This window comes from Balaenoptera ricei, chromosome 3 (genome assembly GCF_028023285.1).
Source record: "Balaenoptera ricei isolate mBalRic1 chromosome 3, mBalRic1.hap2, whole genome shotgun sequence".
Taxonomy (NCBI): Eukaryota; Metazoa; Chordata; class Mammalia; order Artiodactyla; family Balaenopteridae; genus Balaenoptera; species Balaenoptera ricei.
Genome location: NC_082641.1, coordinates 17848271 through 17862868, shown reverse-complemented (window position 1 = coordinate 17862868; position 14598 = coordinate 17848271). Strand labels below are relative to the sequence as shown.

Genomic DNA, 14598 nt, shown 5'->3' with positions numbered 1-14598 from the left:
TAGTACAGCTTTTAAATTAAGAAAATATATTTAGAGATTAGTCCTATTCTTATTTTCAGATATATAGGCTTATAATTTTTAATACTAGAAGAAGCTTTGAATAAACATTTAGTGATAATATAATGTGTTTCAGTCACAGCTATATGCTTTCCTATCTTTCATTTCATCTGCAGAATCCCTGTGAAATTATTACCCCTCATTTCACAATGCAAATACAAATTCTCAACCTGATTAAATAACACACCTACAGTCACTTTGCTCTTAAGTGACAGTTCTGAGGAGAGAAGTAAAAACAAGTAAAAATAGCAGCAACAAAAAACAATGATAATTACAAAACCATCCAATTTTATACCTTGCAAAGAAGTATTTCTACAAAAGTGTAAAGAAATGTATATGCTCTTATATCTGTTCATTTCAATATCAAAGATGCCTGACTTCTGAATGGACCATTCTCTCAAAAGAATTCTAATATTAAAGAAAATCAGAATATTAGAAAAGTAAAAGATTTTAAAGAAGATCAGAATATTGGAAAAGTAAACCTTTTTCTTATTGCAACACACACATCATGATTCACCTTGAAGCTCACTCAAAAGGAAAATGCATTTTCATCAATTTCCTAGTAATAACACTTGAACCTTTAATTTTTTTCAAATGTGAAAACTGAGGCACTGAGAAGTTATATAATTTCCCATTGTCTCAAAGCTAATAATTTCAGAACCCTGATAGGGACATTTTGTTAGACTGACTTCAATGGTTAAGCTCTTTCCATATCATTTCTTTGTCTCCCCTTGACATACCTAAGCTCGATAATCTTTGGCTTATCTCTAGACTATTTCGTTTTCCATTCCGTATGGAAGTTGTTTTAAAGTTATCTGCCAGGTTCGTTTCCAATCACTGCCACACACCACACTTTCCCCTACATATCTCAGAAGAAAATCAAGTTTCCAATTTTATAGTGTAACTATTTTGTTTTATTGAAGTATACTTGATTTACAATATTACATTGGTTTCAGGTTTACAACATAGTGATTCAATATTTTTACAGATTATAGTCCATTTAAAGTTATTACAAAATAATGGCTATATTTCCCTGTGCTGTACAATATATCTTTGTTGCTTATTTATTTATAAAGTAACTATTAATGATCTTTGTTTTACAGACTCTCACCCACTTTTCTTCCCTTGTCTCTTATCTTTTAGGAAGTATTTACGCAATTTTCAGTAGTGTCAATTGTACAGTGCCAGGTTACTATACTTTTTATAATACTTTTACTTCATACAAACTGATTTATTTATCTTTTGTTTTCTTTTGCTTATTATCAAGTTGCCAAGATTTTCTAGTAACTCTGAGCAATAATAATACTTGATTATATTCTATAGGGTGCTTTAGCTGTCATTCATTTATCCTTTCAAGAAATATTATTAATTGGGTATCTAATTTGCACCATTCAGTAAAAAACCTATGTGGGAGAAATTTATGCTTATATTTGTTTTCATATGGGTTTATATGAACAGAACAGATAGATTATAAGGAATTTTGAAAAAATATTGCCTATAGTTTTAGAAGTACTCACACCTCCACCAAAAACATCATAATTAATATAGGCCCAAGTGCTTTTCCTTTAACTTACCACAAAGGGGAAAATGTGGCATTAAAGCATGTTTTAATATAATCCTCTTCCTTTTCCCCACTATCAGGGTCTGGTCTTTTGATTACTTAATACATGTCACTAGAACATTTAAAAACAACTTTATTCTGGGATTCATAGTAAATTGTTACAGTCTGCATCAGCAAATTGGCTTTTCATAGTAGTTGTATAAAACGAGGAACTTGCTTATCTAACCAGATGCCAAGTTCATTTCAAAATAATCTATAATTTAAAATAATCTTAGCAATCATTTAAAAATAATCTATAGCAGTGCAATAATGTTTCAATTTAATAATTTTTTTCAATTTTCACAGTTTTTCAACATATTATCAAATTAGGTGACATCTTTATTTTTCTTATTATTCAGAATTCATTTATTCATAGAGCAAATATTTATGGATTATTTACTCTGGCTAGACATCATGCTACACACTGGAGAAATAAAGGTTATCAAAGCATTCACATTCCCTGATTTCTGGAAAATTAAATCAAATTTATAAATATATAATCAAATATATATACATGTCAAATAAATATATAAAACTGGTACTCCCTAAGTTTGGAGACTTCAGAGAGGGAGAATGCCTATCAATGCTTTATCTTAGGATGAATTGATCAATTGTATGTCTTCCCCTGTGCATAGTACATCTCCTTAGACTCTGTAGAAAGTAAATTGTAAGCCTCTTGCAACAAAATTATTATTTATAAATTATATAGTTGTACAATTAATGGGCTTCTACTTTCAGTTAAATTTTAGCTCTGCACCTTTTTTTTTTTTTTTTTTTTACCTTATTACATATAGTTTCTGTGAGCCTTCCATTCAGAATATGATATGAATAGTAGCATCTTGTTACTGAGTCCAAGCTGGTACTGCTCACCTCAGGACAGGTCAATAAGTTGAGAGAGGAGGTGTTGGGACACAGAATGGTGACTTTATTTGGAAAGCAAGCAGACTGAGAAGATGGTGGACTGATGTTCCAAAGAATCATCCTACCAGAGTTAAAATTCAGGCTTCTTTTATACTAATGGGGTGTGTGTGTGTGTGACTGGTTGTCTCAGTCATTTCCATGCCAGCCAGATCCTGGAGAGGATGTGATAATCCTTTGTTCTTGCAATTGTCCACATATGTCTGGTCACAATGTTCCTGTAAACCTTCAACAAGACAAAAGTTATTTTCTGTGCTGCAACTTTCTATCTCTATATTAAGGAAAAGTATTATACTTTAAATGTCAAGCCCGAGAGGCAGAACATTGAGAAAGGGCTATCTTGTATATTTCAGGCTATTTACTGATTGACGAGACAAAGGTGCAGAGGCAGCTTGACTAAGCACAGGCAACAGAGCACAAAGGTTGGAGCTAAAGGAATAGATCCAATATGGAGTCAGGTTTGTTCTTTCTGTTACAATCTCAGCGTTATATCTACTAATAAAAAAATAAATCAAATTTTAGAAGAATAAATAAAATAGCCAACTGTCTGACCTTTGTCTTTGTCCTTAAATCAAAGTTTCAATAAGTTGGAAGAAAAGTAAACAAAGCAGTGCATTTCGACAAGAATATTCAGACAAGAAATTGCTTGGTTAGTCTATGAAGAGAGCATGATAGCTGATAGCATTGCAACTCTTTAGTCTTATACACCTATGTTGTGTGTTTCTTTACTTGTGTGTCAAGAAGATTGTCTGAGAAACTCTTTCATAGTGGAAATATTTTTTATTGAAAACATTATTTTGTTCAGTGACAGTTTGAATTTTAAAGAGGTCGATAAAGCACCTGTTTAGCTTAAGACAAAGTAATAAAGTTTTAGTTATGGAGTTGTAGACACTAGTATGCTGGGTATTTTGAAAGACTTAAAATCTTTTCCTTAATAACAAGAAATGATTCTCCTTGATCACTGATATATAATAAAAAAGTACTTATACTCACTCTGCATAAAATTTTGTAATGGATGAATTGGGAGAACTGTATCAGTAATGATACCCAAGGATGTCTGCATCCCTAGATACAATGCCTGGACATTGACTATGGTCGAAACCATGTGATATGATTTCACCATTTGGGAGTTGAAATATATAATGTGAGCTGTGGCTTGAAAAGTGCCTGCACAGTGGGACATGTCCTTTTTTCCTGTTGCTTTTTGAATCTGGCCACCATATGAAGATGCCTGGGTTGGTCTCCTGAAAACATTTGGCCAGTAGCAAAATCACCAGTACTATAAGTAAGGCCATCATTACCATCCAGCCCAAGTTGAGCCTCCTAGTGATTGTAGTTTCGTGAGTGACCACAGGAGACCTGCTGAAGAACCACCCAACTAGGCCCAGGCCAAACTGATAACCACAAATTGTGAGAAGATAAAATGTTGTTATACGTCATTACATTTCAGAGGTTTGTTATGTAGCAAAGTAATGTAAAAACTCATATTTAGAGTGATCTAGTCACAAGTCCAAGGTGGCTATTATTGGGTAAATGTAATAATAAATAGCATCTGCATAGTACTTTATGTATAACACGTCTTCACAGTAATTGTTTTATTTGGTCCCAAGATCTTCTAAATTCTCATTGGACTTTTTTGTTCGTTTCCTGCCACAATGTGGTTCTAAGTAACTAAGTACAGTGCATAACAAAGATATAAAAATAACTTAATGGACCACTCAGCAGAATAAAAAATATATGCTAAACGTCAATAAAAGTAAATATATTTCTCCTTTTTGGCAATGATTTGAAAGTTGTAGAATAGTGTTTGTGTTTATTGTGGTAGTAAAAAACAATCTTCTGGGTATTTTAATGTACACACCACATATATTTACAGATGTCAATACTAAGATATTTGATAAATTAATGATTATTTATTGTGGTAAACTAAAAAAAATCCCCCCCCAAAGATATTCGTAGACTAATCTGTGGAACCCATGAATGTCACCTTATTTGGAAAAAAAAAAGGTCTTGCAGATATGATTAAGTTAAGGATCTTGAGGTGGGAAGATTATTCTAGATTATCTGAGTGGGCCCTAAATGCAATGATATATATCTTTATGAAAGAGAGACAGTTGAAGATCTGAAAAACACAGAGGAGAAGGCTGTGTGAAGACAGAGTAGAGTGAGAGTTGAAGGTGCCAGCCTTGAAGATTGGGATGATAGAGCCACAAGCAAAGGAATTCCACGAGCAGCCAGAATTCGGAAGAGGAAAAAATCAAATTATCTGCTAAAGTCTCTGGAGGGAGTGCCTACACCTTAATTTTGGCCAAGGGAAACTAATTTTGGGCTTCTGGCCTCAAGAACTCTGAAGCATAAATTACTGTTGTTTGAACCCACCAAATCTGGTTAATTTGTTTTAACAGATATAGAAAACCAACAGAGTTATGCTCTATTAAAATAGCAAATTGAATTTGAAAATATCTTTAAAATTTACATTTTAAAAAATTTCCAAAATGAATAAAACTAATGAATCATAAGGTAAATAAATAATAGCTTGTGAACACGAAAAAGGTAATAACTTGGATTAATCACTATTGTTTTAGCACCTATAAGGAAAATGTATTTGATGTCTTAGGTTCCATTTCAATGCCTGATCAACAATAAATGATGAGTAGGGGACACATTCAGATTGGTGATCCCAGGGCCAAATCAATTACAACCACTGCATTATGACTATAGATTTTCAGTGGTATTTTCAGTGTGATGAGAAGCAAAAATAAAATGGAAAGTTTTCACTGGAGAATTGACATATTTCATTTACATGTGGACACTTTACTCTGATTGGCACCTAAGGAAAATATAAGGAAAGATTGGAATAAGGGAAAATGATTACAAGATTGTTACTGTAGACCAAGTAAGGAATGCTGTTACATTTAATGGATACACCATAATTAGTATTCATTTCCAGTTGTTGAAAATTTGGGTGATTTCTAGTTGAGGGCTATTAATAAAGCTGTTATGAACATTATTTAAGAACCCACTGGTGTTCTTTTCATTTCTCATGGGTTAATAACCAGAAATGGTAATACTGAGTCATAAGGTTAGTGCATAGGAGAAACTCCTAAACAAATATCCTAAGTATTATTTTATACTCTTCTTACTCTCCCTTCCTTCTTTTTCTGAGACTTCAATTACAAATTTAATACGCAAAACATTTTTGTCCTACAGGTCACAGGAGGTCTGTTCCTTTTCAGTTTCAGGTTTTTTCAATCTGTACATCAGTTTGGATGGTCACTTTTACTCTGATTTCAAGTTTATTGATCTTTAGTGTTTAAAGTTATTCAACATATAATCTATTGTGCCTGAAGTTTTCTTCAAGGCCTAATTCTGCTCTCAAGAAACTTCAGTAAATTTTAAAATTATTCAGTGAATCACATTATTCACTGTGAATTTCATTTATTCCTTGTTTCCTTTCTCTTTCTAATTATTCTCTTTTTTATGTTTATAATTTTCAATGAAACCTGTGCATGGTGAAGGGGTTAGCCTTAAAGAGGATCCAGAAAGGTTAATCCAGAAAACTTGAACATTTACACAATAAACATATGTTTTCTTATAATCCTTCTCTGTCTTTTCTTCGTTTTGGGGGTGGGTAGTATATGATTTTATAACAACGTGCATTCTAATAACAAACCTAATCTTCTACCATTTTATAATCTTTTGCCTTCCATTCCAAATCCAGAAACAGATTTTGTAGATATCTATGTTCTTAATATATCTGCCCCTTCATCTGCTTTCCACTGAACTGTTTTAGCACAGGCTCTCATTACATCTTGGCTAGATTATATATAATAAAATCTCAATGTATCATTGACTTAATATTACACTAACAGAAAATATTGCTAAAACATAATGGCATTAAAACTATATATTAGTCTGCTCAGCATGCCATAACAAAATATCACAAACTGGATGGCTTAAACAACAGAAATCTATTTACTCACAGTTCTGGAAGATAGAATCCAGCCAATTTAGTGTTTTGTGAGGGCTCTCTTCCTGGCTTGTACTTCTGGCTATGTCCTCACATATACTTTCCTCAGTGCCTGTGTTCAGAGAGAGAGAGAGAGAATGAGAGGGAGGAGGGCAAGCTCTCTGGCATGTCATCTTATAAGGAGACTAATCCATCAGATGAGGACCCCACCCTTAAGATCTCATTTAACCTTAATTACTTCATTAGAGTCCCATCTCCAAATACAGCCACTCTGGGGGTTAAGGCTTCAATATATGAATTGTAGGGGGACACACACATCAGTCCATATTGCATTATCACTAAAATTAAATTTGTAACACCATTAAAAAATATCACTTTAAAGGTGAATCTTAAATAGTAACTTTCAATTTTGGCTGTACACATGAAAAGCAAAAAGCAAAGTTTCTTCCAATATGTTCTATGATATTTCTTTACTTTTTTCTTCATTGATTGGTGGCGGAGTAAATCATCTCTTCCCATAGATTTAGGATAAAATAGTCTACTTTTATTTTGCAAATCCACCTATTAAACAGACACATACACAAAGATATAAAGACACATAATATATTAGAAATTGTGTGTGTGTATATATATATATATATGGTAGCAATACGTAAAGTCTATGTCTATATATCATTAGAGACCAACAAACTGATTAGACTATAACTTTCAAATAACATTGAGAGAGGTAGAAATTAAATTATCTTTCCATGTTTACAAAGTAAAGCCCTGTAAATTGACATTAATGATCAGAATTATTTCCACATGTTTCTTGTTACTTGAGCTCTGTGATAGATTATTACTAACTGAATGTGATGGACTCCATCTGAGTCACACACCTAATTTATCACTGCCTAAAAATTCAAGGACAAGACAGATGAAAATGTAGGGGATATGGCAATTAGACATGTGCTTATCTAGGTCTTATTTTAGTTCACAAAGGGAAGTTTTTTTAAAGCAGAATTATATGTGGTATATAACAATTTTCCAATAAATAGTTATGAAATAGAGAAAGAAAAATATTAAGGAATTTAGAATAATATCTTATGGAGTATATTAAATTCTAACCATTAGTTTAAGAAACTATGAAACTAGAAAAATGTACAGAGATGATAATAATAATATTGATTTTTACTGAAAATTTTCAAGAAATTTATATAAGTTAATTTCTGTATAATGAATTAGGATAACATAGAGCAGCTGAAGAGTTAAGAAAATAATCACAGTTAATCACAATAATTTATCAAAGAAGTAATATATTTCACAGGTAATTTTGCATCTTTCAAATTACATTTCCATTTAGATAATTTGTGATCATTATAAAATCACATACTATATAAGTAGATAATTTGACTTTCAAAAAATGGTAATAATGTGATTTTACTTGAGTAGGAGTTTGGACCCCAAATACATGCATTATTTGAATTACATATAATATATAATTATATATATATTATAATAATGCAATGATTTTATATATATATAATGTAACTGCTAAAGAATGCAATTGATGCTGATTAAAAGTGATCTTTGCACAAAATAATCTGATTACTTAACTTTCATTTATTCTCTTTAAAATACTGATGAATTATTTGGCTTAGAGCATTGTATAAATTTTAACATCTTACAAACAAATAATACTACATTAATATACCATGCTTTTAATTTTGATCATTATTTGCAGATAACTGATTATATTTTTCTCTTTATTTACAATCAACTTATTTAAAAGCAAGTCAGGAGTAAAATATCTAATCAAAGACCAGTACATCTGGAGAAATGGTAGGGATTTATTAGGTAATAATTAAAGACTGACGTTTTCATTAAAGTTCTAAATTTTGTTTAAGCAACTACATAACAAAATAGTCAAACATAAATACCTATTATAATTGCCTAAATTAAAATTGAAACCCAAAATGAGTAGGTACATTACAGAGGAAATGTATCATGTAGATATTTATTTGATAGGACACTTTTTTATGTGTGATAGAAATGTTACATATTTATATCTTTTCTCTTTTTTATCCACTGACATCAATTTGGTTGTAAAGAATTGCTTCTTGTCATAAATGTCTTTCTGCCCATCAAAATCAATTTAAGCATCAAGTTTAGTTTAAAAAAATGACAAAAATATTTTCATTTTCAGTTGCTATTAAGCAAATGCTGAATATATATCCTTGTATCATTTTTTACTTCACTTATGTATAGATGCACACATGTACATCTGTTCTTGCTGTTGATAATATAGAAGTAATCTCACATTCAGAATTACTTACTATTTAAAGAGGAATGACTATTTTCTTCATACTATATATAACTTTACTTACGTAATATTTTCAAAACAATGTTTAATGTTGAAGAGTTTGTATGTTGGTTTTCTTGTCTCATATCCATTTCCTCTTTTCAAGAATTTGCTGGGCTTTGATTATGAATTACTCTGTCCACACTCTTTGCTCACTGGTTCAGGTGTTGCTGACATTATCCCATTTCACTGATGGCCATACCTTCCAGCTGTACCCAGCTGGGGAGATCACACTCCCATGGAGATTGGTTGTAGAGTGGGAACAAAACTAAAGCCATGAACAAAGCTATTCTAGGACTTTTGTTAGAATTTTTGAAAAAAATTTTACTCTTGGGTTTTATGTATTGTAAACCTGGAAGCAGTCCTGTGGTCATAATGAAGCATGGGATCTACCCACAGAACCAACAAAGAAAGCCAAGCAGAGAGATGGGGAAGCACAGTTGAATTTTGATGACATTTTTTGAGTTTCCAGATTTATCAGAAGCCAGTAATAGCTTTGGATTATTTATTTTCTTAAGAGCCTATGAATTTCTGATTTCTCTAAAAAGAGTATAAATTGGGTTTTTAGGACTTTCCTATGCATGAAGAAATTTTAGATTAGCCAAGGTAAATGATTTGTCCTTGGTCAAACAGGGAGATACAGAGGTTAAATCCAACTTCCTGTGCCTCTTTAGAGCTTTCTCAGTTCATGATTATATTTGTTTTAGCTGCATTAATAGACGCATATATATGTGAGTGTTGAAAGGGATTCTGTCAACTCTACAGTAAACTACTGATACAGTCATAAAGTTGTTTTGTGAAATCTAGTATTATTTGTTTCATTTTCTCTTGTTAATTGGTTAATTTGAAATTTCATGTGATTTGGAATAAAGTTACATGGAATCTAAATTTCATTTTACTATAGTTACTAATATAATACAAAGTGAAATTTTTTTAATCCTTTGAACTTGTTCAACGTTTTAACCAAATTAGAGAAAGAGAGAGAGAGAGAGAGAGAAAGTGTTCTTGGTACTGATGATAGTTGTTGTTACCTAGTCCTGTCACCTTGAGGTAAATCAGCTAAAATTTTTGGATTTCCATGTATATATGTAAAATAAAAGAGACTGATCAGGGGCTTCCCTGGTGGCGTAGTGGTTGAGAGTCTGCCTGCCAATGCAGAGCACACGGGTTCGAGCCCTGGTCTGGGAAGATCCCACGTGCCGCGGAGCAACTAGGCCCGTGAGCCACAATTACTGAGCCTGCGCGTCTGGAGCCTGTGCTCCGCAACAAGAGAGGCCGCGATAGTGAGAGGCCCGCGCACCGCGATGAAGACTGGTCTCCGCTCGCCGCAACTAGAGAAAGCCCTCGCACAGAAACGAAGACCCAACACAGCCATAAATAAATAAATAAACAAATACTTAAAGTAAAAGTCTATTAAAAAAAAAAGAGACTGATCAGATTACCTATAATAGAATTTTCACTTTTACTAAGTTTAGCATTAAAACCAGTATGTTATTAACATGTGTAATTTTATTATTTTTATTTTTTAAACTTATTTAACAACACGTGTACCTTTGCAACAAACTATTAGCCTATATCAGAGCTCTCAAAAACTGAACATACTTTATTTGGTCTATGATATAGGGCTTTAATAAGTCTTTGCCAACATTTAACAACTTGGAGAATTCACATAGAATTTGGAATTCTGTACTGCATAACAAAACAAATAATAATATATAAAAACGCGGAAGATCTGGCCGCACTGGCCAGCCTGACCATATGGGAAAGAGTCACTGAAGCTGCAGAGCAGATACACCATTTAGTTAGGGCCCGCTCTGAGCCACAGTTTACACAGACTCATATTTTTTGAACATGCTGATTATTAATAGGGTGTGAATAGTGGTCTTTGTCGAGCTTGAATATTTCACTAATTTATTTTATTCCCCAGACCCTGGGACATTTGGACTTGTGATCTCTCAGAAATGCATTGATGAATATGAATAGTGTTCTTCATGAATACAAGAGTCAGGCACTTGGTTGCAAAACTATAGTCCAAGAGCTAGAGTTTGATCAACTTTCAACATTAAAACTGTGTTTAATAGTATACATTGTGGCTGCAGTGGTCTAATTATGTGATGGAAATAAATGGCACTGGTGCAAAGCTGTGTACAGTTTAGAAAATTAGACATATTTGACAATAAGTGATGTGAACAGAAAAATTCACAGGGGGAGATTGTGGCATTATATTATATTGATATAAACTGTAGGGAAATAACAACAACAAAAGAGACCTGCTGTGGTATAGAAAATGGATATTAAGCAGAACACTAAATTATATGTACAATTTGATTACAACTGTGTTTAAAGTACATACACTAGGACTGCAGCAAAAACAAAAATGAAAGGATTGGCTTTGTTTGGATGATTTTATTTCTTGTTTTAAAATTTCATTTAATGTTTTCTATATTTATTTTATAATAAAAGTAATCAAAATAAAAGAGGAAAGCAAGTAATTTATTTGAGAACAGCCATCTTTATATTTTTGAAGTAACATCACAATAAATTGAATTTATTCAACAGATATTTATTATAGACCTACTATGTCAAACACTTAACTAAACATCCATGTTTCAAGATAAATACAACATATTTTCAAGTGTCTTGTGTTCCAGAACAGTATTTTCCAAAGTTTTAAAATCATGAATTACATAGTAAAATTTTATTTTTCTGTTTTATAAATAAAAATAAATAGTATACATCAATTTATGAATTATAAACTTGCAGTTAATTTATATATGAAATATTAGTAAATATTAGTAAAACTTAATGCTTTCTTTCCTTACAAGTAAAATGACATATGAATAGAAGAACTCAAGTTTTTTATTCATAGACCATTGCTCTAGAATCCAGAGGACCTACCATGGAAAAGTACATACAAAGCTTAGATTCCAGCTGGGAAAGACAGGTATACAAGTGAGGAACTATAAGAAAAATATTGAGATTGCATGGTATAATATGAAGTTGAGATCACTTATGTGGCTGTATTTGATGAGGTAAATAAATAAGACAGTTTTTATTCAGTAGAACTCATAATCATTTGAAAGACAGTTTCAGGAGAAATGGAGATAAGTTATCATGCTATTAAATACTATCAGTGTTGTGAGGTGCATTCTGAAGGTTTTTCAGCAATAATTCCAAAGAAGTTTAGGAAATAAACTTTGTTAATAATTCTATACATCCAAGTTCACAAATAAGCATGAACTTGGCAGTGTTGGCCTGGGGAATCTGAGATAAATAAGCACAAGCCTCAACCTTGGGTGTACTGCTAGTAATCCTCTCAACAACACTCATTTTTACTTACAATGGAAACAAATACTTTTAATAATGGAAGCATTGATACTAACAGATCCATTTTTGCCTAGTTTCCAATTTTGTCAAAAGTTTCAAATATTTGATTCAAGTTTCATATACTAAAAATGTTAACTGGTTCTACCTTACATCAGTGTTATTTGTTAGTTCATTTACAGGTAGAATATCATTTAGCTGAAAATAGTTGACATTCAGACATTAAAGGAGTATGAAAATTACTTACATTGAAGGACTATGAAAGATACTTACTGGACTTCCCTGGTGGCACAGTGGTTAAGAATCTGCCTGCCAATGCAGGGGACACGGGTTCGATCCTTGATCCGGGAAGATCCCATATGCCATGGAGCAGCTAAGCCCGTGCGCCACAACTACTGAAGCCAGTGTGCCTAGAACCCGTGCTCTGCAACAAAAGGAGCCACCACAATAAGAAATCCGCATACCGCAGGGAAGAGTAGCCCCTGCTCGGTGCAACTAGAGAAAGCCCGTGCACAGTAATGAAGACCCAAAGAAGCCCAAAAAATAAATACATAAATAAATAAATAAATAAATAAATAAATAATTTTAAAAAAAGAAAGATACTTACTACAATATGTGAATTAATGACTGATTTTTTGTCAGTCTATTTTGTCAATTTATTTCTGTTCCCTTTATAAACTCTGCATGAAGATAATTTGGTATTTGCTTACGTACATGCCAGAACCAAACGTTTAAATTAAAGAGAAATATGAATGAATTGATATTATTTTGATAGTAGACATAATGTGCATTTGACATTAGCAGTGTCAAACAGGCTTTCAGGAGTTACGACATAAGAAAATTAGCACATAGTACTCCAAAGTTCAGTTAAGCACTAAGAATATTAAGTCTGATTCCTGTTAAATTTTTCTGTTCATTGTTCACAATTGAATATCATGGTGAAGAATTTGTCATTAGTAAATTATATTGTAAAAACATTCAGAAAGTTATTCTTCAAAATAATTTTAGTACTGTAACATAGACAAAATAATTATACAAATTGGAAAGTATTCAAAGGCTATGTATACGATGCACACATTAAATTTTAAATAAATGAATAGCATGCATTCATTTATAAATTATAAACTTGAATTAAAGTTAAATACTAAATATTAGTAAAACATAATTCTTATTTTTCTGAAAATTAAAACTGAATATGAATAGAAAATTTGATACTCTTGTGGAGGTCTTTGTTTTGTTTTGTTTTTATTTACAAACTGTTGTTTTACAATCCAGAGGACCTACCATGAAAAAGGCACATAAGAAGCTTAGAATCCAGCTGAGAAAGGAAGTTATGGTTTCTTTCTTTTTTTTTTTTTTTTCTTGGCTCAGGATGGGAACATTTATTTTGGTCTATTTGGATTCTTCTTTCTGCATTAGCTTCACAGATTTTTCTCAATAAGATGTAGACACTGGATGGACTTCATTTACAAGGAAACTGCAAGATAAATGGAGTGGCTAATGTCCATCAATTTGAAACGTGTAAATATTTATGATAAAATTATATCTGTCTTTGTGAGGATTTTTGTTTGAATCTTGGATGCAACAAGATGTAATGCTCAACTGGGGGAAGAGTCCCATGAGTATAGAATAAGAATTGTTCCTTTTATTCAAGATTCAATGTAGCCATTTTATGCAAAATTTTCATACTAGCTTTGCCACATAGCATTGCAATACCAATACTAGAATCCACAATTTAAAGAGGCTAGAGCACATAAGAGTTATGGTTTCTTAGTGAGTAATTAGAGATCAGTAGAAGGAACTGAAGATAGTGGCAGCAGTTAGAATTGACTTGATAAGAAGATGAACGTTTTCCTGCATGGACTCCTTGATGTCTGTTTACCATTTGTACACTTTGTTATTTCCATTTCTCTCATTTCTTTAAAACTTTACTTCTCAGATGAATGATTCATCCTTGGATGTTGCCATCATCACCCCCCCCTTTATTGGGTTCAGCTATTATATATTTATATAACTCTTTTTTTAAAAAAAGATAACTATTTGTTAACCTCAATTAGATTTGCAAAAGAAATCATGTATTTTAAATACAGATGTAATAAATAGTTCACTCTCATTTCGTGTAAATTGGGAACAATATCACAAACACATATTTCCTTGTTCCTTGGCATTAACCTCACTTAGTGACTATGAACTCCCCGTATTTTATAATGGTTACCAGGTTCTTCAACTTTTTAGGGAAGGTCAACTATTCTTTCAGAGGTTGTTCTTGAACAAATTGTGACATAATGTTTCATCATTAATAGCAAATCTTTCCAAATAGTTTCTTTATAATTAGTACTCTTTAAAATCTTTCCTTATAAAATGTCATGACAATAACTTATTTGGGAT

The 14598-nt window shown here is 32.0% G+C and overlaps 1 long non-coding RNA gene across 1 annotated transcript; it reads right to left on the bottom strand.

Moving 5' to 3' along the window:
* Window positions 1-2017: 2017 nt before the first annotated feature.
* LOC132363542 (uncharacterized) lies at window positions 2018-13678 on the bottom strand. Its single transcript, XR_009502602.1, has 4 exons — window positions 13495-13678; window positions 12484-12634; window positions 6559-6657; window positions 2018-2801 (listed from the first exon to the last, which is right to left on the bottom strand). It is a non-coding gene; the product is annotated as an uncharacterized LOC132363542 (long non-coding RNA).
* Window positions 13679-14598: the final 920 nt, after the last annotated feature.